We start from the raw sequence: 25,388 nt of genomic DNA, 5'->3' as shown, positions 1-25,388 counted from the left end.
GGGAGCGGCGAGGAGAGCCAAGTGGATTCTCAGAAAAGGGGGGAAGCCATCGAAGAGCTAAAGGTGATTAGAGGGGGATATTGATTTCTTATTCTGCCAGAGATTTAGGCAGGCATGCGAGGAATCTGCACCATGGATGGCAAAAGGAGACCCGTTGCCTCCTGTAACCAGACACTCGGGCTTTCCAGGAGCCCAGGGAGCAAGCCGAGAAGAAAGGGGGCAGTGTGGTCTAGGAAATTCAACTTGTCGCTGATTTGTGCCTGATGCCTGCTGTCCGTCAGCAGCCTCCCTTACAATCTTTTTTTCTCTCTCTCCTTTTTTTTCCCTTGCCTTCTCCTTCTTCACCGAAGCCTAGGGGAGCCAGTAAAGATTAAATGTGCTTCTCAAAGGCAGCCACTTCATGCTGCTATGTCGAAAGGGCCATTATTATTATTATATTTTAATAGTAAAAGAGAAAAGGAGAGCGGTTGAGCGAGCGAGAGAGAAGCTAGGTGTGATGATGACAGACTAGCTTTTCTGAGAGGAAAAGGAAAAGGGAAGGGAGAGAAAAAGGAGAGCCTCTGAGCTCAACGGAGGATTGTGCCTGAGGAGAACCTACAGAGGTGAGAAAAAAGTTGTCTTGAAGGTGGGGGTGGGGGGGGATGCTAAACAGACACTGTACAGAGGGGAAAGAGACATAATTTAGCTGTGTTGCTAGCATGATTCCATTTTTAAAGGAGGGGAGGGGGACAGTCTAGAGCTCTAACTGTTTTTAGTTGCATATGGAAATATCTAAAAAATATTTAGCATTTTTTACTAAGTGCATTGAGGCCTCTCCAGTGTCTTCCTGGCTGTGGCTGCTTTGTCATTCTCTCTGACTAGCTAGCCATCTACCTTGCTCAGGCCTGGAATAAAAGAAGAACAAGAAGAAGAAAGAAATGAAATGAAAAACAGAAAGGAAAAGGAGAAGAAACATTTGAAAAAGGGTCATCTTCCCATCTGCCTCCCCTCCTTTTCCTTTCATTTTTGGAGGCGGCACAGGAAAGCCCCACTTCCAGTCTGATGAGGAAAGCAACAATCTATCAGGTACAGAACCAGGGTCTGTCTGCGAAGATGGAGGGGAATTATGCTTCGGATTCCTCTGAAATATTGGCCAAAGGCTTCAAAGAATCCGCAGCGGGAGGTGCGGGGGGAATGTCTCTCCCCAGCCCGCACCCAGCCCTTCCCACTTCGCGTCTACCAAATGACAGCCTGGTGCTCGCTCTTGGTGATTTGGCCTTGACTTCAGCCAAGCAGCTGATGCAGACGAAGGCTCCGTTTGCAGGACTGGCAAAGTGCACGCTAAAGAAATAAGGAAGAAATTTTTCAAAAAGCAGCTCTGGGGAGGTTTCATACTGCCCCCCCCCCTTTTTTTTTAATTTTTAAGTGAATATTTTCCAAATTTGATCAGTTCCAGCCCCTCCCTCCACTCCCACCCAACTGCCCTTTTTTCTCTCGTCAAAGCATAAGCTACAGAGTTACAGTCTCGAGATTTGGTGTATCGCTTCCTGCCCCCGCCTCCCCTCCCCGCCCCCGTTCTCCGTCCTCTATTGAAACACCTCGCCCAGCCTAGCGCACTGAGAGCTCTCATTTCCCCCCCTTGCTCGGGATGGTGCCACAGGAGGCTGTGCGGGCCCCGCTCCGCTTCGAATGGGTGAGTTCAGAACGCTATTCGTATTTACGCTTCTATAGCCTCCGAATCCTACTTCTTGGTCTTCTCCTTTGAAAACCCGATTTCTGTGATTTTTGCATGCGGCATACTTGCCCTGGGGGAAAGAGATGCCTCCTATTTTCCCTTCAGTCATTTGTGCTAGTCGTAAATTAAAGCTTTGAGAAGACACTAAATCCTTATTGTAGACTATGGTTTTAAAAACTTGGGCATTTCTGAGTCTATTCATATTATTTTCCATTTTAGTCAACTATTTTGCCCAAATCTTGAAAGAGTTTTCTCTGATATACTCGTGATTGTATGTGTATGTGCGTGATTTTGTATGCGCCCCCAGATACTGCGTATGTGTGTATGTATGTATTAGGCTTAAATGGAATCTCAATTTTGTGAAGGAAAGGAGCTTAGAGAAGAAATACCATACCACCTGTTTGTTGCACCTTAGTTATGAACCTCGAGCAGAAATTGCCTGTCATTCTTGTTTTGCTTTGTTTTGTCTCAAGAAGGAAAACGTTGTTGCGCTCCTCTCAGTCCCTGAGACCCTAACTTGTGATGTTTACCGTTTAAATCCACGGGTTAGGCTCTTGGGAGCTGCGAGTCGTGCTTTTGCATCCTGGAAATTTGGTGGAATTTTATTCTTTAAAGCAAAACCAAAAGAAAAGAAAGTTTGTCTGAAGTGATTGAGTATACCTCTGAGGTTTTCATTGTTAGATGGGATCAGGTGACCAGAGAGTGGCAGCTCCTGGATTTCTGTTAAAGTAGGTATATATTCTGCTTTAATAGCGTGTTGGCTGCTATGTATATGTATGTATGTTATTGATGCCTGAGGCTTGTGGAACTCATCTGCCTGGTCTATTCCTTGAGAGCAACACGCAGTAGTATACGAGCGTAACAAGAACAGCTCAGTACCTGGTGCTTGACCTCAGAACATCTCAGCTGAAGTCCCAGCATGCCCCATGCCTCCAACTTTCAAACTCCACAGTTAATCTTAAAATTGTGCCCAATTAAAATGGGCATGTGAATATATTATATATTCAGTGTCCACACATGTGTATCATGGATGGCTAGACAGTGAACATACAGACGCAGATAAAGGCAAACTAATAGTTTGGAGTAAAATATTAATTGGTTAAAATTCTATTCTTGCAATTCCACACAAAGGATGGAAGTTATGGTATTGATAAAAATTAAGTTTGACTTTGCAAGATTTTTTAAAAATAAAAGAAGGGATACCACCTCCTTGCTTGGTATCTTTTACAAAATGTTATACTTTATGGATACACAGGTGATAAAGATTGGAAATAAATCTTCTAAATATGTAAAATGAAAGCAACAGCAACAGCAAACACAATTATCGTATTCTTTGAGAGTAACAAATACGGTTTTTCATTTTAAAACTAAGAAAAATTTTATCAGTGCTTAAATTCAATCCAAAAAGGTTTTATAACACCCAAACCGTACATTTAAAATTATCCTTTCTTAAGGTAATGGCTAGCATTACCTAGTTTGTAGTTTGCTTGAGCCGTAACTTTTTATAACTGAATAATTTCAGTGATTTAGATCTGTCTCGTAGTTGGGGAAGAGAAACGGTAACTTACCTTTCCTTTGTTGTGAAAAATTCTAGTATAAAATTTCATTTAAACAATCTTCGTATTATTGGACCAACATTTCTCTTCTATGTTTGAAAAACACCTAAATCAACCCCAATCCAAATGCTGTCTTCTTCTAAAGACTTTATATTGATTGTAGCCTTGTTTTATACATGCAGTTGAAGGTTAGGGAAACTGTTCTTTGCCTGTTGTTGTTTTATTTTTAAGTGTTTATTGCAATTTTAGTCATTAATGCCAAATTGCAATCAAGAAACCATTTTGTATCAGAAAATTGAATTGAGAATATGAACTATGCAACGATTGCACTATGTCTTTTGTTGAAACCTCTCGTGTAGTAATATTCGAATATTACTTTCCAGTCTTTGATAGTTCAAATGTGCTTCAAAAAAAAAGTTATTTGATTGTTGAGTCATCGTTAGTTTATATTCAATGGTTTAATGACTTGCCCTGTCTTAGCTGATGTGTATGCATAGGTATTTGGAAATTATAGCAAGGCATCTTTAACTTACGGATCTATATTACCACATTATTCATATCAAACATTTGTAAAACAGTTGGTGCTTTTTGAAGTTAAAATATATCTGCAGTTTACTCTATGAAAATGTATACGTGGATCAATAAAAACATGCCAGATAAAATTCTTCCGTGATTTTCAATGATAACAGGGTAGTCATTTAATACAAGTGTTTTAGTTTGTATTTCAAGGCACTCTCAGGTTTTTACATGTTTTCAAGTGGATTGCTCATGTTCCGAGGATTTGCTATCGTACAACTGATCACCCAGGCATTTAAAAGTACATAACGACACAAGATTTTATATTTCAGCAGGCAACTGCTTCAGTCAAGGGCAGGTTTCTCAACACCCCTTCTTCCTCACCGAGCCCATCAGTGAAGTTCAGTGAAATGAATAACATAATTGGTGGTTGGTTCAATCACTACCAGTCTAGACTAGCCCAGACGCATCAATTAGAGGGGGCTGTCTTTTAAAGGGAGAGTGCAACCGAAACAAGCAGGGCATTATTGATACTGATCTTTAAAAGTGCAAATCCAGCTTGGCAGATAAGAAAAAAAAAAAAAAAAAAAAACAAGGCGGGGAACTGGGGTGGGGGTGCGTTGCGGGAAGAAAAGAGAAAGAAGTGAACTGGAGCTTTCGGACACAGAAGGACAGGAAGCTTGAGAGAAAAGGAGAGGATAATGAGTGAAATGCAATGCAGCACCTCCTTGGAACACACAGTTACAATTCAGTTCACAGGGCACACTGGCTCACCGTATTTTTAACTAGATTCTCTCCCCACCTCCTTTTTAAAAATTCCTTTTTTGCCTGTTTCCAAAGAAATGCCAGCTCAAAACCAAGGCAGTTGAAAATTTAACAGCTCTAGGAAGCTCTAGTGAGAATAAAGCCAAATAATATGAACCAGCCAAAACTCCTTTTGCAACATTTTTCCCCAAAAGAAAAATACAGAAGATAATTCTTTTCAAGTCTCTAATTCTACCTTAAAAAAAAATGTGTACTAATGAACAGTATTCATTTTAAATCTAGCACCTGGGAACTAATATTATAGGCAAGACACCTTTAGGTAAAGAGCTCATAATTTTCCGTTGAATACAGTAAAATTATAAAGAATGTAACAAAGGCTTTGGTAATTGGGTAGAGGGGCTCTTTGATGAAAAAAAGACAGATGATTTAGAAAGCAAGGGACACATCAACCCTCAGGGAAAGAAAATGTTTGATTGGTATTAATTAAAACACTGCTAATATATTCTAATAAAATCAAATTTAACATTCTAAACTAATCCTCTTGGTATGTCAAAGGAAAAGAAAAGTATTATCTTATTTGCATCTCTGCAATCCAAATGCATTTGCTCATTCAGCAGAATTAATTTTTATCACCAGCCTGTTTAATCTCCTCACAGATTTAGTCAAAGTTATTCTTTCAAACTAGAAAGGATCAGGGTGGGGAATCCATGGAAGGTATTGGAAGACTAGTGACTGTATTTAGTACTGGCTTTATATTTTACGATGTTCTTTCTCTTCATTCGCTGTAATGGGGTGTGGAGGGAAACGGTGAGACCGCAGTGAGAATGATGAACGTTTCATTTTTCCTCTTTCTCTCCTTGTACCTGCCAGATTATTTAAGAATTTCAGCTGCCAAATTATACGAATGCCATTTATTTACGTGACTGGTGTTGGTCTGTTGATTAATGTCTAATGTTTTTCTAATTTCAGACTTTAATTTACCGAAAATTCGTAATGAAAAAGGCTCTTAAGCCAGAAACCAATTGCCTCTTATCGGTTATCCCCAACTGTAGATCTTCTATGAGAAAGTGGGGAAGTGAATGTAAAATTTTATTCACTACAAACTGAGTTCTTTGTTCCTTTTTTATTTAAGTCAAAATTTCTCCAGGAAAATTTCATATTTTTATGAAACAGCAAGTTTTATGTTCTTTATTGTTAAACTCTCACAACTGATAAAATTATCCCGAAATGACATAACCAAAATGCTTCTCCTCTCATTAGTCTACCATGACTATGATATCTTATGTAAATATGTGACTAACGACAAAAAAAAAAAAAATGAATGGGCCATAAATACTGAGGACCATATTTGCGTGTTTCCAAAGTGAGGGGTTCTGCGTCCTATCAAGGAGATGTAAACTACTGACTACACTACTGATGATGCTGGCTTTTTGCTCCATTGCCTTTTCAAGTCTTCAACGTAAAAGAGCAATCGCAGTTCGGTTTCACATGTATTGTTCTATAATCCAGGCAATAAATGCTAATTAGTAATGCTCAAGGATCCGACCATTCAGAGTAATTATCATAATTTACTTCTTCCTTGTTAAAGACATTCCTTGCTGGTTAGGAAAAAAAAAAATTAAATCGTCGTTTTACCATTGCACTGCAGTGGAAATGCACTAGAGAGATGTTCAAGGTATAGTAACACTGTTGCGGTTGCATTCCAAGTCACCGAACTGTGTGTGCCTCTTAGCTTATTACAAATGGAATTGCCACTTAATTTCTAAGAAGAAATTCATGTAAATGCATAAAGTTTGGCATGTAGACCAGGAATACATGATTTTATTTTACAAACCCCAGGGCTCCACCTTCCCGGCCCACCCTCTTCCTAAAACCACTTACTGAGCAGAACAAAGGAAACTGCTAACTATAGAGGCATCATTAAGTGTGAACTGCAACAGCATGATAAAGTATGTGATATGACAACATATTTTATTGCACAAAAGTGCAGATAATTAAATAATTCAATAGTAACCCTGACTAATTAGCAGAAAGATCTTGAAGGAGGAATCAAGAAAATGGATCCAATCACCTTGAATAATATGCTTCGTTCTCCAAGATCACAAATTTATTTTGGTTATTTGATGATTGATTAACTCATATAGAAAGATGAGGACAAAAGCCTGTTTCTCAAAGCAGAGCTTTGATCTGGTGTCCTCTTTAGGACAAATTAATCCTATGTTTTAGAAGTGCTAAATTTAATGTAGGGCTTTCTGTTTTCAGTCAAGGATATAACCTGCCATTCTGCTCAACATTTCTCTATTATCAGTTGATCTAAGAAATTATCAACCCTTAGCTTCTTATATCGCTGCCTCAAAATGTAGATGTAGCCTCATTCACATTTTCTAATGAGTCTCCTGTTTAAGTTTGTTTCTTATTGCTTGAAGCAAATAAATATCATGGGCACAGAGGGAACAGAATAAATAACCGTGCTGTATATTATATATGGTGAAACCCTCCCCCCTTCCTTTATCAAGGTAATATTCCTAGTGTTCATTGTTCATTGGTCCTTTAAGAGAGAGCTTTAGCTTTTACTTGAGGGTTGTAAGCACATTAGAGGAATAATTCCCTTTGGATACTATACAGAAGGAGCCACCTGCAAAATGTTGATGCTGTTATTGAAGTCTCAAGTGGAATCAGCTTTCAAAAAATTAGATATTAGATACATCCGATATAATTTGCAATGTGTAATTATACTAATGTGCATATAGTTGTCTGTTGCTTTACATGTTGCCTACTTGAGTTTTCTTCGTTCCTTTTGCATTTCTCATCATTGAAATGGTTCCTGAGTAGAATCTTTTTAAAATAAGCTTATTTTAAAAAAATTCTTTGTTAATTAATATAGGAATATGAGGACTCTACGATCTGTGTTCTTATGCAAGAATAAATATGTGTGACCTAGATGTTGGAAATTAATTATCTCAAAAATGGTTATCATTGTGGACACTTGCTTAATTTGTAAAATATTTGCTACTCTTGATCGAGTTAGTGTTTTTCCTGACTTTAGACAACTTGAAGTAATTGAGAATATTAGGATAGTAAATGTTATTCATTTGTTTTAAGAAGAAATTCATTTCCTTTGTTGGAATAACAAAATAGAATGCCAGGGAAATGACCTTAGGCAGAGATAATAATTTTAATTTAACCAAAGTAATCAAAACAATAGCAATAATCAACAATTTCTTTTATTGCTTTTCACTGTTTTGCATGGCACGTGTTGAATACTGAAACTCTGCCTTAGGTTATTTATGCACTAACATCAACTTCCCTTTTGACATCTTGACATGATGTCCAAGGTCTACTGATGGTCCCACTGGAGAGCCTCCTTCCAGGGAACTGATCCCTGAAGATCTACCTATTAAGGAATAGCCCAGGCAGAGCAACAGTGAGTTGGTTGGTCAGCCTGGTAGTTGGCTCAGTAGGTGAAGAGGCTCCTGATGCAAATTTAGAGAATCATTACCATCAGGTAACAGAAGGACCCCTAGCAAGGCAATACAAGGGTCTCCATTTATGCTTATGTGTTTGGGAGACAAAAAGGATTCTAAGGGAGGCTTATATTGAGATGATACAAGATATGACTCATTGCAATTGAGTAGGCATAGAGCCCAAAGAAAGCTGATTTGTAGAACAGTTGACTCATAGCAGACACCTAGAATATGGTCATTCACATATTTATACTATCCATTTCTCAAAATTTGTTTTAATGATGGAGTCCCTATTAGAAAAGAAACATTTTGCACGATGTATAGCTACCTAATACCAAAGCAATACAAGGTTTACTTTTCACCTGCTCATGTATTCAAGGATTTGCCATCATTAGATATCCAAATGAGCCACAAAAAATTGTGCGAAATGCTATTCCTTAATACATAACATTTTAATTCATTAAAAAATGAGTTTTACAAACGTGTGTCAAAAGCTTAGCACCCCATCATCCCTGTCAATGTTCACAAAATAATAAATTCTAAAATCTTTAAGATGTATATTTAATTACTCATCCAAGATAAGTTATTGCATGCTTAATCAGAAAAGTACCTATTAACATTTAACACTTAGTTATTTTACAGATTAAAAAACATATTATACCTGCCATCTAGAGAGCCAACATCCTCAGTGTATACAAAGTGTTTAGGGCAAAAAGCAGTGATGTGTCATAGTGTACCCCTTTTGGTGTGCCTGACTTATTAGACATCTCCTTCATTGTGTAAGCATGATGAAGAGGCTGATGAGAAGGTCTTCAGTTAAAGAAACATCTACCTGACAAGTATATTTTATTCATAACAACTTTTTTTAAAAAAAAAGAGAAACATTAATAACAACTCTTCTCAAATACCCTTATCTTTAAAATGCATGGGTTGGATTAGTTGGGCTCTAAATTCTTTTACAGCTTTAAGAATTTTTGAAGCTATTCTAAAGTATGGAGGCATAGGAACAACTCCAGGACCAGTGGATCCGGAGCTCATTTGTTCCAACAGTCGTCCTTCAAAGTTATACTTGATTCCACCTCCACGTTCTGTATTTACTAACATATTTTGCATTGATGCTAAAACAGTAAGGACTGGAGTTCACTTTCAGGAAGGGGCAGTAGCAGAAAAAAAGAACAGCTGAAGAATGAAAAAAGCTACACAGTGGGAGAAGCAAATTCTTGATCTGAGTTCTAAGCGCATTTCTCTCAATTAACATTAACATAGAAGAAACCCCGACAAGCACCTGCCTTTCTATTTTAAGACTATATTCTTTAGGCCTGCCTTCATTTAATTTCTTGCGGTATGGTCGTTTTTTTCCATTGGATTAACTCCTTTGAGTTTCACATTTTTCCTTCCACTTGATTCATTTGAATCATCTTAATATTCCTCTCGGAAGCCTACAATAGTTACATTAACACATCATACTTCCCAAATTAAATCTTAACATGTTCAAAGCCACCTGGAAATTGCCCTACCCCATTTTCTAAAACCACTCAGAATGTGTAATCTCTTCTTGAATTAAGTGAGCCTGCCTTCTCTGGCTTCCAAGTCATTGAATATGCTCCAGGATATGCTTTTTCTTTCTGCATAATCTGTCCTCCCACCTCTTCTACACTGAAAACCTTCTTCCTTATTTCTCTCCTTCCCTCCATCCTTCTCTTTTTTTGTTCTCCTTCCCCCTTCCTTTCTTTCTTTTCCTTTCTTTTCTTTCTCTCTCTCTTTCTTTCTTTCCTTCCTTCCTTCTTTCTTTTTCATTCTTCTTTTTCCTTCTTCCTTCCTTCCCTCCCTGCCTCCATTCCTTCCTTCCTTCCTTCTTTCCTTCCTTCCTTCCATCTTTCCATCTTTCCCTCTTTCTTTTTTTTTCTTTTTTTCTTTCCATACCATGTTCTGTGCCAGGCGCTGGGAATACAAAGACAAATACAAGGAATTGACAACACCTAACAATTCTAGTGACTTCATTCAGCCCTGCATTCTTAAGCGGTTATGTACCCACAGCTATCTTACTTTGTTTTCACTCCTTGGATTTATTTGAATGTGTCCTCAATGTCTTGTGTTCTTTTGTTCTTTCCCTATGTGTCCTGTTTCAGTAAGTTCCCTGTTGGATAAACCTGAAGCTTTTCTTACACAGCATTTTCTCCCAGAGCCATTAGAGTGGTGTCTCACACACACTCAGGCAATGCCATTGCTGACTGATTCTTTAGCAAGGGGAACAATGTAAAACAACGGCATTTTTCTAGTGATGCAGCATTTCATCTGTAGTGAGACTTAGCGTGGTCCACAAAGTATCATTACATTTATTTGTTATTATTAAAGAGTCAATGTGATAACTTTCTGTGACATGTTCTGTTATTTTTTTAGTTGTGTTGATGTGCCTTTCAGCTGTTCCTATAGTCCCCCTCCTCAGGAATGTCTCCCCAGTGCAAGGACAAAGACTGAAGAGACTGCTATATTGATGGACCCTCAAGCCAACTGTGAAGTTGAAACAAAGAAAGTGATCACCTGAAGACACCTCCTCTGCTAAGAAACACCCCTAAATTGTGCAGCTTCTGCCACTAGAACTCTCAGAACAAGAGACAATCTTTTCAAGAAACAGAAAAACTCAATAATGACATCTAGATTTTCATGAGCCAAGAACTTTCCCTTCCTCATGTGTATTCCTCTGTTTGTACCTAAATTCATGTGACATTCATTTTCTTCCTAGTATGGATATGCTTATTAATGCACTTGTTTCAAAATCCCACATTGCACAAATGTGTTAATATTTTAAGAAACAAAATTAATCCTACAAGGAGAATGATTTTTAGCCACACATAGGGTTGGATCTTAAGAGTGACCTACAGAATAAAAAGTACTTTTAAAATAAAGTAGTCAGAGGCTATTCAAAGGGTAAAATAATCATAGTACCACATTGGTCCACTTGACACTAACCAATCGATCATTTTTTTTAAATCAAGAAAGCTAGATTCTATCAGATAAAATCCCTGCTTCTAAAGAGTTTGAATCTAGTTAGAAAAAGTTATAGAAATGTTTGCAAAGTTAAGTAACAGATAGGGTCAGTAGAGGGTAAGATCAAAAACAAAACCAAGCAAAAGATGAGTTCAGGGGAGTTTGCCATCAAGTTGGCAAAACTGACTTACTTAGGGAAGAGAGTTCTAAAAGAGGAAAATATGAGATGAAACTTGAGTGATGTCAAAGATTTAGATAAATGGAAAGGAAGGAGAAAATGGGGTTCTTTAGGTGGTTGTAATTGGAGGAGGAAATGAATACACACATCTTGTTGACTTAAACCCAGACATTCAGCAGCTCTCTATACATATCTGGAAAAGCCTTTGCACAGTCACTTCCTGTCTCTCACCCCAGGTGTTACTTAGAATTATTATCATATTTCCCTTCCTTTAAAGTAAGTAAGGGTGATTGGTGACAATATGGAGAACTATGATTTTTCCATTAACCCAATAATAATTGGTATTTATTGAGTTCTGTTAAGCATTTTACATATTAACTCACTTAAGCCTTTCAACAGCCTTGCAAAAAAGGTATTATTATTCCCATTTTACAGGCAAGAAAACTGAGGTTTAAGTAACTTGCCAAAGTGCCATATACAGGGCTCACATTCAGGATTGCAATGGCAAAGCTCATGATCTAAAGTGCCAAGTTGCAATATGGTAGTCAATGTCACAATTATTACCCCTTTTTATATTCCTTGATATTTTTCCATGGCAAACAAATAGCTATTTAATTTAATAATCACCTAAAACTTTTCAGTCTTCTGGTTAAAATTACACTGGAGTGATAGAATGTATTTTCATGATAGAAATTGGGGGAAAAATGGGGAATGAAGTTTATCAGCATTTCAGACTTTTTTTTTTTTTTGCAAGACTTTGATGAGATTGTTCACTTTTGTCTACATAAAATCCCAAATTCTTGAGAATAAAAAAGGGGGAGGTTTAAGTCACTTGTTGCAATGCCCTTTTTAATAGAGGCAATAAATCTAAAGGCCACAGATTTAGAGTGACTTACAGAAGATCGAACTTTGGGGTGTGGCAGAGTAAGGGATGGAAACCAGGCCCTCCAGTTCACCATCAGTAGCTCTTGCACTAGTCTGCCCTTCCTAAATTAAGTATGCACTTCAATTTGATGAGTGGAAACAGTCTATCTAGGTAGTAACCAGGGAGCTTTGTGCCTAGTAGATTGCTTCTGTTCTGCACTTCTTTGGTTTCCCACCTCAATGTAAAAGTTAGCTAGCAATGAAGTTCAGAAGTTGTCAGTGGTTCATCCCCAAAAGAAGGCATAATGTCCAAAGTTTTATGTGTATAATGTCTTCAATGGTATTTTTAAGTTATTTCAAATTCTTAATTCACCTACATAAATCGTTTCTAACGAGCATCTTCTCAACCAACTTTATGCACAGTGTATGTTTGTAAGTGCTTCTGCATGAATGTTTATACATGACTGTTTCCATAGTACTTATGTTTTTAAAAATATTCAGTCATTTCCTATTACAATCCTCATGTATCCACGTAACTGACTCAAAAATACTTCAGCCATAAAAAGCTAAAACTGAGCAAATCTCATTCTTCTTTTCCATCCCCTTTGCATGTGGCTGGCATATAGTAATGATTAACAATGTGGCCAGCTGAATAACAGAGGTTCAAGACACAATTCTTTCTCAAAGGAGTCAGCTAAGCTGGGTCTACTTATGGACAAACATCTAAATGTGTGGAATATCTGATCTTTGACTATGGCAAATTTCCACTTAGCTAGCTAGCATTGTCAGACTTAGATCTCCTCATGGCTCTGGCCATCCTGTTTTCAGCATGATAATTGTTGGCCACATCTCACATAGTTCTCATTAAGTGAGTTCATAAATAAACAGGGTTTTTTTTTTTTTTAAAAGAGCAGCCGAGCACAAAGTGTGACTTTCTTGACATTTTATGTGACTTTGTCATATGTTCCTAACCCCCAATAAAAGCAATGTTGCATCAACTGTGAATTTGTGTTGATTTCTTGAAAAAGCATGCTCTTATAATTTATTTGTTTTCACTAGTGTATATCAAAGGTAGTTTCAAGATCCACGAGGAACAAGTCAGCTAATGTGATAGGAAAATTTAAATGTAGAGACAACTTCTGAAGTATCCCATGTTACCTTTAAATAAAAGGTACTGTCATCTACCAATTCAGAAACCAAGGTCTGGTCCTTGTCTCTTCCATTTCCACCAGCCATGGTCAATCACTCAGGTAATCTTTTGATTTTTTTTCTCTTTCTGTTATTCAAATATGTCTACTTCTCTCCATCTATGCTACTGCATTAAAGAACAACACTCATTTCTCACCTGGACTACTGTACCATGCCTCCAGTTTTCCTCTCCACACTACGAGGGGGCAGCCAAGGAAATCTCTCTAAACCACAAATATGATTGTATTATTCCACGGCTTCAAACTCTTCACTGGCTTCCCATTGCCCTTGAGATATCATGACACCTAAAGCCCTTCATGCCCTGATCCTGGCTCCAACAGTCCTCTCTGGACTCATCAACTCTTCAGCCCCTCTGTGATTCTAGGCTCCTGACATCCACCTGCCTTTTCTTAATGTTCCCTCTATCTTCTGGGCTTTCTCACACACTTCAGCTTCTACCTAGTAGTTTCTCCACTACACTTTCCAAACTCCATTTCTCATCCTTCACATCCCATCCTAGAAGTCATTTTCTCTGGAAAGTTTTCACCCCAACCTCTACCACTGCTAAGACTAGCTTCCCCACCTAGGCGCTTTCATGTCATTCTGTGCCTACCTCTTATTAGCACTTATCTTCCAGTGTTGTGCCCATATTCGAATATGAGATTCTAGAGCTGCACCATTCAACAAGATAGCCACTCATCATATGTGGCTATTTCAATTTAAATCAATTAATATTAAGTAAAATTAAAAATTTAGTTCCTCAGTTGCATTGTTCACATCTCAAGTTCTCAATAGCCACATGCAACTGGTGGCCACTCTGTTGAACAGCACAGATAGAGAACACGTCTATCACTGAGAAACTTCTATTGGACAGTGCCACTCTGGAAGATAAATGCTATGTTTTGCTTGTTATTTTATCCTCTAGACTTGCAGCCCTTTTTTAACTGGGGTTTGCTATGTGAACCACAGAGAACAAAGATATGATTTGAATGATATTTTCTCAATTCTCCCAAGAATGATATATTAAAAATACAATTTTATATGCAAAGGAAGGAAAATAATTCATTACGTGTAAAGATGCTCAGAGCATTAGGGTTCAATTCTAGCGTAAAACCCTGGTCAGGAAAGTCTACAATAGCCTACCACAATGCTTGGCATCAAAAGTACTTCATAAGTGTCCGCTAAATGAGTATCACATCTGGACCCATAGAGACAGTTAGTTTTATTAATTTTCACCTAGATGTGTAGTCATGTAGGAGACGTGTCTTTAGCTTCCAAAGGGCCCCTTCTCTAGAGAATGTGATAGATAATTTTTTTTAAATTTCATCCTAAGGATAGGTGAATTGTATTGCAGCAAAATATTACCTATTATTTCACTTTCCTTTGATGTTTACACAGACCAAAAGAAGAAGAGAATTGAGCTCTTATAAAGTGAATGAGATGAGCATAAAAATGATTAAAGTAGATAGCTGATTTGATATGCCCTATATCTTTTAGTAATTGGCCAAAGTTTACTAAAAATATTAACTATTTACTGAGCACCTACTACACGCTGGGCACTTTGTTCAGTTTTGAGGATGCAGGAAGGAACAAGATGGACACAATTCTCACAGTAATAATAGATAATATGATTATTTCAGTTCCTTACTGCACTGTATCCAAAGCATGAGTTTTAAACCTTGGCTATACATTGTAACCACCTGGGGAGTTTTGAAAATACTGATACCCGGGACAGATTCTGATTTAATTGGTGTGAGTGTGGCCTGGGAATTTGAATTTTCTAAAGCTCCCCTGGAGATTGGAATGTGCAGCCAAAGTTGAGAACTGTTGACTTATGGGAACATAATCTTAGACTCAGCTCAGAAAATCGAGAGTTTTTGGTATCAATAGTTGATAGCATATTAGAAGGAAAACCATCTGTTTAACACAGTTTTGTTTATTCCTCAGAATGTAAACTGATACTTAACAGTTACTGAGTTGTCCAGGTCAAACAGCCAGGTCATGATTGAGATAAGACCTGACCCCCAGGTTTCTGATTTTAACACAACACTCTTCCTGCTACACTAAACTATCTCAGGGAAGTGGAAAATATAATTATCTTGAAGTCAAGAGACAACCAATATTCACTGTAGTCATAATTTTTAACAGCAAAATTGAATTTGGACAAATTTGAATCCCATATACTCAAATAATTCTGCTACTCTGCTAATCAAATATGAAAATGCAACTCCTTAAAAAATATCCGTATATATATGTATATACATCATATGTATACATATATACGTGTATATATGTATATATATACACGTATATATGTATATATATACACGTATATATGTATATATGTAGATATATGCCCATAAAGAGGGTACAGAGGATGCTCATTTCTGCAGGAATCCTGAGCACATTTTTACAAATTCAAAAATCAATACACACATATTAAACTCCACTAGAAGGATATTTTGCCTTAAAACTTGAATTAATAGCAGAAATGGTAGTGGGAAGACAAAATTAAAAATTGCATTGTACTCCCACATTATCTGTCCCCACCCAACTTATTATATTACATTCCATTCCATTTCATATTTCACAGTACAGGTAAAATTGACACTCTGTCCCCATGAGAAAAGTTCACATTAAAAAATAACCACTATAAAAAATAGTTACTTCTCACAGTTACCACCATGCATCGCTTTTAGATTCTACTCATAGATCAAGAGAATCCTGGAACTCTGTCATCAAATCTGCTCTTCTTCATCCATATAAAACCACATAGTGAAAATGTGCCGTTCCATATTTTAAAGGCATCAAAATAAAACTAATGTCCACATACTTCCTTCAAAATGCATTTCAGTGTTTGAGATTCTACACAGTTGGGAAATTCTTATTTCTATTTTAAATCCCTCACGCTGTAGTTTAATCCCATTTTCTCTTGTTCCCTGTGGAGAGAAAGAACAGCCGGCCTCCATTCTTTTAAACTCAATCCCTTCATGTCCTTAAAGACAACTACCTCCCAGCCTTCTCTGGAATAAATAAGAACAGTTCCCATCAGGAAAGCGTCTCTTTTGGATTGTGCATATTCACTGCCATATCACAGATATTCATGCTCATCACATAATGCTCATAGCTAAAACAAGCCAAGGCCAAGAGCAAAAACAAGCAAATGTATCATTGTTTTCATGAATGAAGTTACAGAACCAATAATAGACACTGAATAAATAGTTGAAAATGATGATCTTCCAATAATTGTGTGCCAAAATTATCATAATTTCTTTTACAAGTATTGGCAATGTGTTGCTTTTAGAGAGGTGAATTAAAAATTAAATGATTAGGTTTCAATTTCCTTTATGCAAGTTCTCCCCATGCCCTGCAATGGAATATTCCATTCAGCATTCCACAGCAGGAGCCACCATTGCTTTGACAAAAATAGATACAGTATTGGAACATTCAGTCAATGGAGTAATCCAATTGTCTGAACATTCTTTTCTGCTTTGTCATTTACATTTTAATAAATCCCAGAATATGTCAAGCTGTATCCAGTCGTACCAAGTGTAGCTAACCACATGCAGTTACCAGATGCAATGAGGGAATCATAACATGCAACTCCTACAATGAATCAACATTTGGTTTGTGTATATTTTTAGGCTCCTACATTTTAAATAGGGATACTTTTAAAAGTGAAAAATAGATATTTTGAAAAATCCGTTAGTATATTCAGCTTTTACAAAGGAAGCTGTGGGCAAAGGGCGCTCTATTTAATTGATCTAGGAATTCTGGCGTCTGCTAACCTCAAGGACACCACTATATATAGATAACAACAATGTGGAATATCAAATTATTATTTTATGCCTATTTCTCTGCCAGTTTACTCTCTCTTCGTTTAGGAGACTCAGATATATATATATACACACACATATATGTATATATATGTGTATATATGTGTATATATATGTATATATATGTATATATGTGTATATATACATATATATACACATATATACATATCATGTATAATATATATATACACACACATATACATATCATGTATAATATATATACACATACATAATATATCATGTATAATATATATATATATATATTTTTTTTTTTAGACGGATCCTTGCTCTGTCGCCCAGGCTGGAGTGCAGTGGCATGATCTCGGCTGACTGCAACCTTCACCTCCTGGGTTCAAGCGATTCTTCTGCCTCAGCCTCCCAAGTAGCTGGGACTACAGGCGTGAGCCACTGCCCCCGGCCTCAATTTTTGTATTTTTAGTAGAGACAGGGTTTCACCATATTGACCAGGCTGATCTCGAACTCCTGACCTCATGATCCACCCGCCTCAGGCTCCCAAAGTGCCAGGATTACAGACATGAGCCACCGTGCCCAGCAGATAATCATATTTTAAAGACATTTGACATTCCATGATGTCAAGACTTCAGGCAAATCAGTCCTAAAAGATGTGTGTGTGTGTGTGTGTGTGTGTGTATTAACCTATATGCATAACTTAGTCCATGCATATATCAGCCACCAAGTTTTTCAACACTTTGAGAAGTTGGTTATCCTGGCTTAAAAGAGCCTAGTGAATTTTTACAATGGGATTAGAGCTGTAATGATGATGAAATGAGCCTCAGCGTGTTGGGTTGGGGATCCCTAAGTGGCAGGTACATGCTTAGAAAGGAGGGTTGTCCAAAGATGAAATTATTAAAACTAGTTTCTCCTAGTAAAAATCACATGGGACATTACACTTCCCTCTGGTTATACCCTTCGTACGTCATTATCTAAGTCACTTAAATTCCCACATTAGATAAGTCCCATTTTAGGTTTTTCCTCTCAACCTTCTGATTATTACCCTTTGGGATAATGACTGCCAAAAGTCCCAGGTTATTTACTGACACCAGGTAAATCTGATTAGGGTTAAACTTGTGGTATACTCAAGGACTAAAAGGAACCACAAAAAAAAATTTGTTTATTTTCTTGCTGGTGCTTAGAGCAGTTTAAATGCTTGCCACAGGGATTGTGAGCAGTGCACCATGATTATTACAGTACCCAGCATTAGGTATTGTGTTGAGAAGGCTATATCGTAGCTTACCAATAGTGGGAGGGAGAAAATTAAAAGTGCAGTAGCACTGTAATACACAAGTATTACAGAGTTTTTTTCTTACTCTGCTCACAGTGTGATAACTGGTAGGTTCAGCGGAAAAGTAGGAATGAGCCAACCGTAGAATAATCACAATATCTAGAAAAGGACCCCTGCAACTTCCCCATGCACTTAGGGCAACAGCAACACTTGCTCTCATAAACTACTATCGTGATTGTAGACTATGGCTTATTCAATGAACTTGAATTAATAAACTAAGCAATCAACATTAGCAAGAGTTTGGGGAGGAATGTTAGACAGTGAAGGTCAGGAGACACATGTTCAAAGTTTCATTTTCATGAATCAAAGGTGCTATGTTCTAGATCTAACTCTATTGATAATTATTTCCTTTACAATTTCTGTAGTCGAGTTAGCTCTTCAGTAAGAAGAGAAACAAGGTAGTTGACTTGTTCTTACTTTACAAAGATTTTGAATGTAAATATGGTATAGTGTTTTGAGAAGGTCTTTAGATTATACACCACTGGCTTTTAAATACCCAGGTTAACAGAGAGGAGCAGGGTGCAGATGTTATAAAAAATGAATATGGTCTTCAGAATATGCCTTAGATGCTCACTTCAGTCAAATTCCCTTTTTAATTCTAGGTTCATATACTTTCACTGATGAAGAAGCCACAAAGGCCATCTTTTGCTTGAATTTCCTGTTAGCTTATAATGGACCACATTCCTGATCAGCAATTCCATCTTTGGACAACTCAGATCATTTGAATACTTTTTCATTCTTTTTTTTTTTAAGTGAGACAGAGTCTCGCTCTGTCACCAGGCTGGAGTGCAGTGGCATAAACTCGGCTCACTGCAAGCTCTGACTCCCTGGTTCAAGTGATGCTTTTGCCTCAGCCTCCTGAGTAGCTGGGATTATAGGCACACACCAACATGCCCAGCTAATTTTCGTTTGTCTGTTTGTTTTTCAGTAGAGACGGGGTTTCACCATGTCGCCCAGGCTGGTCTCAAACTCCTGACCTCAGGTAATCCACCTGCCTCGGCCTCCCAATGTGCTAGGATTACCGGCGTGAGCCGCTGTGCCTGCCGAATACTTTTTCTTAATATTGATTCACAAGGGCATCGTCTTTTATTGTTTCTTATTTTACCCTTAGGAGATATAGTGTAAGTCTATTAAGTCTAATCTCTCTTCTATTTGTCAGTCCTACAGATATTTAAAAGAAGAAATCATGTTCCATCCAGAGTCATTTTTCTCTGGGCTGCACACCCTTAGCACTTTCAGTCATTCCTCCCATGGCACTATTTCACATGCCTTCGTCATTCTTGTGAGTCTCCACACTCCAGTTGGTTTGGTTGCCTTGTTAAATGTGCTACTCTGAATTGAATGCTTTTTTCTAGATGTGGACTGACAAATGGGAAGAAATGCATGATGATCACCTTTAAAAAATTTTTCTCAAGTACTGGATTTCCAGGAATAAAACTCCTATTAATCTTTTTAGCAACCATCTATCAGTATTGATTCATCTTATCTTACTATCTATTAAAACACTTAAGTCTTTTCTATACATGCTGCTGTCAAACTCTATTTCCCTCATCCTAAAATTCAACTCATCATTCCATCTCCCAATATTTTTTTATCCTAAGTAAGACAACTGCTAAATTAGATGTTTTTTTCAGAGTCATCTTATTCAAATGTTTGACTCAAACTTACCCAAAAGAGATCATAAGAAGCTTAGTCAAGTCACATATTGAAGTTAGGATTCCAAATGTCATTCCCCAAAACTATCAGTCTAATAACTAACAAAGAAAGAGGTGAAGTTAGTCGAGCATGGTTAGTATTATTTGTTTTTGTTGGCCTCATATTTACATGTTTTGTTTTGTTTTGTCTTAACAACTACTGATGCTAGGAAGAAGCTGTCTAGATAAATGATGGATAGCCAGAGAAAGTTGATCTGGAATCAATATTTTGCTTCAGGTAATCAAAAAAGGCAACATTCTGTATGTGAATAATTAAGATTACTATAGTGCATACATTGATGTTTTAAATAACTGGATTTTTCTCTTTCTTGCTATCTTATTGGATTGATAATTATCCTTACTTGAAAGAGGAGATTTAGGGTAAGTAGAGTAGGAAATCTTTTGTCTACACTATTTATGGATATTAACGTGTCTATATATCCTCAAAACTTACCTATCCCACAAAATCAAGTAAAAGTAAATGTGATTCAAAAATATGTGTTTTTGGCTTCTCACTGCAGTAACAATCCTCTGTATAAGGGGGGTATGATCTGGCACCTATTCAAGGGACTTATCTACCAAAGTGCCTAAAGAAATTAATAGTAAGGAATTTCAACTCAATTAGAATTCTTAAAATGAATTGAAATTCGTGAAAAAGCAGTTTCACAATCCAGCTCCAGAAGACAGAATTCTTAGCAAGGCTCCAATGTACTATGCTGTTGCATGGTGATGTGTATTGGGTCATTGAAAGCACCCTTTTCATTCCTGCCCTCACTCTTGTGCTGAGAGTTGGCGATTCTTTCTCTGTATTCCATTTGCTTTTGCCCTTCCTTCTTTCCTTTTTCTCTATCTTTCCTTTTCTCATTGGTATTTCATGTTTCTTTTTTCACTGATTTTCTGAAAAGTCATGGTTCTTTCCACTAATTATGATTTTTGTTTTTTGAGATGGAGTCTCGCCCTTTGCCCAGGCTGGAGTGCAATGGCACAATCTCAGCTCAATGCAACCTCCACCTCCTGGGTTCAAGCGATTCTCCTGCCTCAGCCTCCTGAGTAGCTGCGATTACAGGCATGCGCCACAATGCCCTGCTAATTTTTTCTATCTTTAGCAGAGATGGGGTTTCACCATGTTGCCTAGGCTGGTCTTGAAGCCCTGACCTCATGATCTGCCCACCTCGGCCTCCCAAAGTGCTGGGATTACAGGCATAAGCCACCGTGCCCTGCCAATTATGGATTATTTAAGAGCCATTACTGCTTGAATTTGGTGTACATATTTGGCTTTGCTTCTGCTGCTACTATTGTTCCCTTAAAACTTCATTTGAGTAAACCAATGTTAAAATTACTTCTAAAACTTCATGTAGGAAGTCATATGGATTCTGTACTCTCCTTGAAGAAAAGGAAGAAAGAAAGAAAGAAAAGAGCCCTTTCTAGATGGTTTCTATGCTTTTTCCTCGAGTTACTTGTATACTGTCCTCTTTTGCTATCTGGTTTCTTTCACAGGGGAAAAGATTAAATACTTAAAAGCCATCCCAACCCTTCTTTTCTGTTTCAATGAGTATCACTATTCACTTTCACTATTCCCTGCAATATCACTACTCCTGTTCACCAAGTGGTTCTTCAACTAGACTGTGCATCAAAATCACCCTGGAAAGCTGGTGAACCACAGGTTGTTAGATCCCCTCCAGACTTACTGATCCAGCAGGTATGGGATAGAGGCCTGGAATTTACATTTTTTGTAAGTTTCCAGGGGTTGCTGCTGTTGTAGGTCCTGGGACCACACTTTGAGAATCATTGCTCTAATTCCAAACCAGGATTTCATCCTTTCTCAACCATTTCTTCCACGGGATAAATAATCCCAGTTCTCTTAACATTTTTAAAAAATACCATCTATTTGTAGAACTCTTAACATCAGCATAGCTTTTCTTTGAACTGTTTCTGAATCTATCCTTAGCTGGATGGCTAGAACTAGATACAAGGCTGTAGGTAATTCTGATATAATAAAAATACAAACTCCTTATATTTTAGTGATTTCTCCCAAAGAGTTAGAGCAACTCATTTTTATCTATTATTTAGTTTGTCTGCCTAGTATTCATATGATATGATCTCATTTTGGTAAAGGAAATATTTGGGGTAGAATATTGAGCAGATACCATGAAGACATGCAGGACAACACTTGAGCCCAGTTTTCCTGACTCCTCGTTCACAAGTCTTTTTTGTGAAGACTTGAATTTTTGGGGGATTTTTGTAAATTTTAAAATCCGAAGTCCAGTTCAGTTCATTGAATCAAGGTGAACTGCTTCAGCCTACTAATACACTGTTTAAAAAGGAGAAATTTGCTTGATTTTGAGTCCAAATTGTTATTGGCTGTGCTTGATTTAAAGAATTCTCTTCAAACAATATGAAAAACTCAAAGTCTTTTATGTAGACTTTTATTTATTTATTTTTATTTTATTTTATTTTATTTTTGAGACAGAGTCTCGTTCTGTCACCCAGGTTGGAATGCAATGGCATGATCTCAGCTAACTGCAACCTCCGCCGCCCGGGTTCAAGCCGTTCTCCTGTCTCAGCCTTCCAAATAGCTGGGATTAGAGGCACGAGCCACCACACCTTGCTAATTTTCGTATTTTTAGTAGAGATGAGGTTTCACCATGTTGGCCAGGCTGGTCTTGAATTCCTAACCTCAACTGATCCACCTGCCTCAGCCTCCCAAAGTGCTGGGATTACAGGCGTGAGCCACTGCGCCCCACCCCTAGACCTTTATTTTTATGACCACAGGTAATGTCTTTATACTGTGTGGCTTTTAGTTTACTAAGCATATTAATGTGGCTGCAGTGTGTCCCAAAATTTTACCTCTTGTAGTAAAATAGCCTTCTGCCTCTACAAGTTGATTAGGACATTGTTTCATTGTTTCCAATCTTGCTTTCACAAGATAATTAGGAATTTCTACATTTATCATTTGCTTGATTTTATGTACATATTTCCACCTGCAAAAATGAGAAATAGAGATTAGAGGGAAAGCAGTTTCTCCACCTACCAATTTTATTATTTACTTCATCTCAAAGTCCTTTAGCTCCTTAAGCCCCATGGTCCCCTCTCTGCTTTTCTTACATCCTGTCTTGTCTTCCCATCATGAAAAAAAAAATGAAGAGCCTGACAGCTTATAAGGCCATAAAGCTGGATTAGATAGGTTTTTAAGGGTCCTATTGTTTGCCCCTAAACCATTATTGCAAAAGTGAAAGGCTCCAACTGTTCCACTGACACACAAATTGCCATCAGCAAGGTATTAGAAGGAATCTCATTTATTACCACCAAGGAAATAAATAACACCAATGGACTGAGTGTCTTTCATCCAAATTAGACTAACCAAATCAATTCAAATCATTAGAATACATTATATCCAATTAAATATAAATCTGCCTTGTAAATAGCCACTTACCTGCTTGCCCAGAGCAATGTAACGCTTTATGCTAAACTAACAGTTGAAGAAATTATAGAATTGACTGGCAAAATATTTTAATGAGTTGTTACATATTTTATAGTTAATTCATTCAATAAACATTAATTTAGGACCTACTATGTCCTGGGAATACAAAGATGAATAATACATAATCCTTGTCGTCAAGGAACTCACCTCATTAGGGGAAACAGACATGTAAAGAAATGCTGACCCTTAGTAACATTTAGTCTCTGGAAAATTAATGGTGTGAATTTTTTGCCTGATTCAAGCATGGGGGGACAGCGGGAAGATGAAGAGACTAGAGAAAACATCTAGAAGAAAGCAAAAGATGAAAACTTGAGAGAGACTGCATAAAGGATTATGTCCAATGCCTTCCAGTGGACATGGAAATACAGGTTTAAGTTAAGTTGAACATAATGAAGAAGGTAGGCCTGTGTAGGAGTGGTAAACATTGTATTCCAAAGTCAAATAGAAATGACTTTCTGATTATCAAGAAGCTTGAATTACCTGTGATCCCATTCCATCTGTTCTCACGGATAATTATACCAAATACATTAAAATCATATTTGCAGGGGAATCACTAGCAATGGGGGAAACATTCACATTCTTTGACTTATGCTTCTATCCACTAGATAGTCCATTTACTTAAGTAATGATATGCTCTTTCCTTTATATATCAAGCTTTAACTCACCCACATTTAGGTGAAAACATATGTTAAAGACGCACAGGGAGCCACCCACACTTTCCTTAAATAATGGCCCTGTTCTCTTTAAACAATGGCATTTGGTAGGTGGCCAGCTGGACTTAGGCTGGACTATCTGAGATCATGGTACATAGTGAGGACAGACAAGTGTTTGTGCAGTAGAAACTAACTGATCTATACAAGGATTGAATTTACATCTTGAACGCCAAGTCCAAACCAGCTGATTATAGAATCGTACTAGGTAAGAAGATTATCTTTTTCATTTTAGGTTTTCAGTATCTTCTTTGAAAAGGCACATTCCCCACTGAATCTCTTAATTGAGATTAAGTTCTGAGTTTGAGAACCCCCCACCATGGTGGGTCACTGGGGCCTTTTTTAGACCTTTTAGAGAAAAGAAGTTCTACAGTGAAGTATCAAGTTCATTAAATGTACAACCAGGTTGACTCCAGAAATGAAATAATCTTAAAATCAATGCTGACAAAAATGTTATCAGTAGCTTTTGAACCCTAAAAGAAAGTCATATAAAAAACAAGTTACCTTCTTCCTGAGTCATTCATTTTTACCTTTTAAAAAAACTATTTATTTCCATTTTCAGCCCTACTCACCATGCTTCATTGTCTAAGACGTTTTGCAATAATTACAGTCTTATTATTAGCTAATAACCATGAATTCACCTTTTTACCCGATTCTTCAGTTTATACGTTCTGCTCTAGAGAATTTTTAAAATCTTGCTATCAGGTTCTGCATACTGGCATTTCTTGTGTGCGTGCGACCAGCTTTCAATCAGAGCGTTGCTGAGTTCTCATTGGCCCATTTACTTATGGTCTGAATGCCAGTCAGTAATGCCCATTCACAAAAGCATGGGATGAGGCAATCATGCTTGCAGCGAGGAAGTCTCTGTCACGCTTTTTATTTTGTATGTAGTTGATAATCACTTTTTTCTTGCATCTGGCTAAATGTCTGACCATGTGAAGTCCCATGAATACTAAAGAGCAAGTGCCCCAAATATGTGCACATTTTTATTGTATAATTGATGCAAGTGACTGCTCTGTGAATAAAATGTTTGCACATACAGTGACTTTGTGTTGGGCCAGGAGCTATTTACTGGGAGCCAACAGAGGCTCTTTATACAACTGAGGCCCCGGTTGAGCCTCCCTTGTGAAG

General features: G+C 37.5%; 1 long non-coding RNA gene across 3 annotated transcripts in view; it reads left to right on the top strand.

Annotated features, from left to right (window-relative positions):
* The first annotated feature begins 671 nt into the window (after positions 1-671).
* Positions 672-25,388, top strand: part of LOC116477083 (uncharacterized) — a 72,795-nt gene continuing 48,078 nt past the window's right edge. For all 3 annotated transcript variants that reach the window (XR_004250339.3, XR_004371227.2, XR_004250340.3), the window contains exon 1: positions 672-1,672. This is a non-coding gene — a long non-coding RNA (uncharacterized LOC116477083). The remainder of the gene's footprint in view (positions 1,673-25,388) is intronic.

This window comes from Hylobates moloch, unplaced genomic scaffold, assembly GCF_009828535.3.
Source record: "Hylobates moloch isolate HMO894 unplaced genomic scaffold, HMol_V3 SCAFFOLD_11, whole genome shotgun sequence".
Taxonomy (NCBI): domain Eukaryota; kingdom Metazoa; phylum Chordata; class Mammalia; order Primates; family Hylobatidae; genus Hylobates; species Hylobates moloch.
Note: the sequence above shows the minus strand (reverse complement) of the source record. Positions and strands in the feature narration are given on the sequence as shown.